Source organism: Lactuca saligna, chromosome 6 (assembly GCF_052625555.1).
Source record: "Lactuca saligna cultivar CGN05327 chromosome 6, ASM5262555v1, whole genome shotgun sequence".
In the NCBI taxonomy this organism is placed as follows: Eukaryota; Viridiplantae; Streptophyta; class Magnoliopsida; order Asterales; family Asteraceae; genus Lactuca; species Lactuca saligna.
In genome coordinates, this window is record NC_136422.1 from 130,735,257 (window position 1) to 130,741,413 (window position 6,157).

Below are 6,157 nucleotides of genomic sequence, written 5' to 3' on the forward strand. Positions count from 1 at the left end.
CACTCAAAGTTAGCTTATTGTGGGAATAAACAATAAACACTTTTTTTCCTATCCAAACACCCCTTTAGACTATAATTTTGTTGTTTTTGGTGTTATATTCAATGATTTACAATCAATCAAACTTGGAATAACAAAGCTGAAATAGTTTAGCTTTTCAGCAATAAATTAAAATTTTGTATTCTATAAAATTGTTTAAACAATCATATCTCATTCATTTTAAGTTGGATTGATATGCAATTTTTTCAAACGTGTAATTTAGAGTTTGTAGATGATTTTATACTATAATTTTGTTGTTTTTGGTGTTATATTCAATACATTACAATCAGTCAAAATTGGAATATCAAAGCTAAAATATTTCAACTTTTAAACAATAAATTAAAATTTTGTATTTTGTAAAATTGTTTAAACAAACATATCTCATTCGTTTTTAGTCGGACTGACCTGTGCTTTTTTCAACATAGAACTTAGAGTTTGTAGATGATTTTAGACTATAATTTTATTGTTTTTGATATTATATTAAATGAGTTACAATCAATCAAAGTTAGAATATCAAAACTGAAATATTTAAACTTTTTACCAATTATTTTAGGCTGTAATTCTGAATTTTGTACATCTTTTAATAGATAAATCATATGAAACAGATATTGATAGAGTATCAGATCTAATGGATAACGAGTTACGAATCTATTTGAAAGAGAATATACTGAATTATTAAAAAGATTTTTTCAATTCTTGGTTGGTGGAGAGTAAATGTGATTAGGTTCCCGACAGTTGCTTAGATGGCGAAAGATGATTACCTTTTTTAGTCTTACATAGTTTCTTTATAAATTAATGTCTTTACAATTTAATTTTTTTGCTTTTAGATATATTGACGATACAAATCTCAAGTGTGGCATCCGAGTCTGTGTTTAGCACATGTGGTAGAATTGTAAGTGAGTATCAGACTAGTTTATCAATGTTGATAATTGACGATTTGTTATGCACCCAAGATTGGGTGAGAAAGTCTAGAAATCTAATAACTGAAAACGCTGACGGCATATTGATGGATGATGATATAGATTTGGGTAAAAAATTTATACTTGTTCTTTTTTATACAATTATTACTTTTTATTAAATGCTAACAACATTTTCATTTTGTGTTTCTATAGAGATTGCACAAGCTTTAAACATGTTAAATTTAGATGACAATGATATGAGGAGGAGGCCAATGAAACATTAGATTATGACGTTTGTTAGTTGGATTAATTTTAAAGTTTAAACTATGATTTTTGATGTTACGGTAATTACTTTTGTATGTTTGTGTTAAGAACTTAAGATTGTTAACTTTTGTTGGTAAATTTGATATATATATGTTAGTTGGTAAACATGTTAGATTTAGATTTAGATAACAATATATGCATGTTTGTGTTAAATTGTTACTGGTCCAAACTGGTCCAAGAACCGGAAAACCCGGACCTAGACCTGGATACGGACACGATTCATCCGGTCTGGTCCATGGTCCATAATATTCTCCGTTACCAGTCCGGTCCAAGAGCCGGTCCGATCCGGTCCAAGAGCCGGTCCGATCCGGTCCGATCCAAATGCTCACCCCTAGCCTCCTCCATCTTCCCCATTACATGTGTAGCCCCTCTCTTCTTTCCTTAGTGTGTTTGTTCGACCATAGAAAGGGCAAAAGAAGGTGGTAATTTACTTTGAAGATTGCGTGTCTAGAAGTTGTTCTTGTTAATTATCTCTTTGTGTGGATACCAATAAGACCGATTTAAATTGATCACAATCTCCTATAGTCCTATATCATAAGAATCCTATTATTCCTAACAAGTTCTTTCGGTTGTTCTTCACAGTATAGCTTCTCTTCATAGGTATTGTCATAACTTCTTCTACTATTATATTCTTCAATTTCTAAAATTATTCGATTGATGTCACGATTAATTGCATATATAGTTTCAAGATGGCATGAATAAACTTTTTCAGCAACGTAATCTCCCCAATATCTTCTCTTGGAGATTGAATATTAGTTAAGTATATCCCATCTCATGAAAAAAGAATCCACCTGACTCATCGTCCTTCATCTAGGTCATTGGAAGTCGTTTCTCAAGTTTTGTAAATTATACTTTAGCCTCATTTACTAGCTCAAAATTCCTATGTTTATCGCCAGTAGTGTTTCCCATGCGTCTAGCTATTTAAATCTTTCCCCCTCCCTAGCATCTTGCTAGGTTGGGTGTTTTAATAAAAATTTGCCGGTTAAAAAAAAAAAAAAAGCTATTTAAATCTTGGCTAACATTATAAGCGCAATCGCTAGAATTACTTTATAAATTGCAACATCCTTTAATGCAGTAACGTATTACAAATATTAATCATGATTTCATGTTAGTGCCTACGGGACTTGTACAATGTTGTTATGATTTATAAAGTAATTAAGGATGTCCTGAAATAGTAAAGTATATATGATAATTCTAGGAATGTAAAAGTATTTCTTTATCATGTAAAAAGTTATAATGCGTATATAAGACATAAAAGTGTCGACTTTTGTATCGAGATACAAATATACTACAAAAGGTTATAAAATTTTCATTGAGGATTAGTACGCAATGACCACGATTAACGTCTCACTAGCAAAATGTTATTTTCTTTTTGGTGTATGTGTAAAAACCAGGTTGGTCCGACATGCGAACTTGTTAAACCGATCGAATCAGAACCAGTCAACCAACCAACATGAGTTTTACTATAAAATTTTAATTATTTTTATAATCATAGTTCACAAGGGTTATAACCTAGTATGGTAATAAATAACGAATACATCTTACAAATTTTTGTTAAAGTTTCTAGTAGTGAAATATATGAAAATATTGGTGATGGGGGTCGACTCGATAGCTATGCAATTGTATAAATTACTCGCAAAAGTGGTACTTCTATGATTATTATTATAAACACCATAATTTGAATAATATACTAATTCTGAAACTAGATTGCTACTATTGTACATATGGTGACAAATTTACCCAAAGTTGATGATTTTGTGACTTGAAATATGTTTATGGTAATCTAAGATTCCCTAAAACATATATGCATTAGCATATTGGTACCTAATTGGCATAACTGAAAGTAAGTCCAAAAACAAGAAAAATAATAAGGACGTGTTATTAAGGATATATCATAGAATCTTTCAAACTAGTAATGTATTATGTTGTATTTATTGTTTCCTGTAATTTCTCCATTACTTGTATTATATACTGTTAATGAAATATCCTCCACAATGTGTGGTGAATTTATCCTACCTTACATGGTATCTATCTAACTTTGATCCTCCTAAAACCCTAATCCCTAACTTTGATCCTCCTAAAACCCTAATTGTCGTCCCTCTTCTTTTTTCCTCATGGCAGTTGGCGACTATTCTTCCCTCTCCATCTCCACCCTTCTTCACATGCTTACCATAAATATCTTTTTCATTAATTATCTTCTTTGTAAGAGACAAATTTTAGCCATTCTCTTATATCTGAAGCTTTCTGATCACATTGACGAATCCACCGTCAATCCTTCTCTCACAATCACCACTACTCCCAATCCATCCTATGCTACCTGGCCTCATTCGGATCAACGTGCTCTCATTATTACCCACTCTTCGATTTTTGAAGAAGCTTTGTCTCATGTATTAGGTCTTGATGATGCTCGTTCCGTTTGGCGTGCCCTTGAAGCAGCCTACATCCACGACTCTGTAGAACGCATGTAGACTCTACGCAATTCTCTCTATAGTTTGCAAAAAGGTAACTCTTCTGTTACTGAATTGGTCACTCTGTTGATGATATGAATAACTCCCATTGGTTCTTATGTGGTATTGGGTCGTCTTTTGAGATGTTTTCCACTACCCACAGTGTTGTCAAACCTTGTCCTATCTTTCACGATCTTCTCACTCAAGCTGAGGGTCATGAGTTATTTCTTGCAATCTATTCATGGCTCCACTCCACCACATGTTGCTTTTACTGCAACTCAAACTCGCTCTCAACCTCAAACTGTGGTTATGGTCGAAGCTCTAATAATTATGATAATTTTTCTAGAAGATGAGGTCATGGTCGTTATCACCCTCATTGTTAGCTATGTCATAAGGATGGTCACTATGAAACTCAGTTTCCTGATCATAACTCTTTTGTAACTCGATCAACCCAATCATATGCAAACCTTGCCACAGATTTACACTCTAAGTGCCATGTTCATGATAGCTCTCCAGATTGGTATGTCAATTTCAGACCAACTGCTCATATGACACCTTCCTCTTCCAACCTTGACAATGTCAAATCATAAAAAGGCTAGGATCATGTCACATTTGGTAATGGTACATCTCTACATGTTTCTCATATATGCTACTATTCTCATCCAAATAATATTAAATTGATGGATATCCTTGTAGTTCCTCATCTCACTAAAAAAGCTTTTTTCTATCAACAAACTCATAAATGATCAACCTATTGGCATTTGTTCTCTGATTGTTTCTTTTCTATTCAAAATTGTCTCGCCCAGGACATCCTAGCTCGGGGTCGGGTTAAATATGGTCTTTACATTCCGGAGCAAGATCACAAGTCGTTTTTGGCTAAGCTCTCCTCTAATAGACTTCTTTCTTCCTTTGAGCTTTGGAACAATCATTTAGGACATGCAAGTTCTGATGTTATTTATTTTTTAGCTAAAACATATCATTTGTTTCTTATTTCATTGTTATCAGCACCAACTTTATGTTCTTCTTGTCAACTTTCCAAAATAAAACGTTACCTTTTGATATTAATCCTAAATGTTCATTGCATGTATTAGATTAAGTTTTAAAATTGTTCAAAAATATTATTCAATTTTAGTCTGTATAAAAAAATACCAATGAACTAAGGATGTTGTTCACAAAATACCATCAAGGTACACATTGTGTTCAAATTACAAATTATGGTAACCGACTGATTAGGTTAATATTATTGGTAAATCAGTTAAATGGAAACTTATGAATTACATGGTTTGTACTTATAATGAAAATTACTTAGAAGGGTAACTAAGTTTTAAATTTGTTCAAAAAACATCATTTAAGTTTAGTCATAGTTTGTAATCACTTTGGTCAACTACTGTAATATTTATATGAATGAATAAGAAAGGATTATTCATATATGTATGTGTTTATGTGTTTTATATGTTATTTTATGTGAATTATATAAGTATTTAATAATAAAATAAATAAGATTAAAATATGCGTAAAAAATAAGATATTATTTAAGATAAACAACCTTAACCAAGTTGTAGTATACACGACAAGAATTCTAGAGATATAAGGAACGTTCGAATCTGACTTTGTATGAATAACTTATATTTCTTCAAAGTTTTACGATTAAACTAGCATGACTCTGCGTATCGTAAAATGTAAATTTTTGATAAACTACTTTCTAGCCTAAGTGATCTAAATGAAAATCATAATAGTCATTAAACCATAAGCATGCATATAATGAACGTCTAAATCTGACTTCATTAGAAGAAATTGTGATTTTTTTGAAGTTTCAGTGTATCAGTGCGGACACAAAAATTAAATTTTAAATCTGTTGATTGTTAGCTGAAACAATATAAATGGGAGATGAAGATCTCGTTAACAGGAGCCCAATGATATAACAATAGTCGAAAATAGACTCCGGATGAGAAAGTTATACATGTGTTAAAAAAATTTAGTCAAAATTAACCGACATAGTCTACAGTAGAGTTGTAGATCTCATCGAGGGCTTTCTGGGGATATAAAGAACGTCAAAAAGGGAGCTCGTATAAAGAAGATACGCAATTTTAAAAATCTTAAAAACAACATGCGCAACGAGCAGAGTGTTCCAGAAGCCGCAACACAGTCCCACCTATATTTGAACACGTGTCAGCTTCTGAGAGGCCGAACAAACTAGTACGCGGCGTGTACTCGGTATATGCGCGATGCGCAAGCCAAATCTCTCTCCTATAAATAACATTCAGTCTCCTGTCCATATCCCTCACCCCTAAAAACTTCCTCTCTTAATATTCTTTGACTTGTAGCTCATTTTCCCTTAGTTTTAGTCTGTAGTGGAGCCTTGTGACACCCCTAAGTGCTTAGCTATTTGTAACCTTCGAGTAGAAGTTCCTAAGTCAGTATTCTGCTTTTTTAGTTTCTGGTTTTCATCAA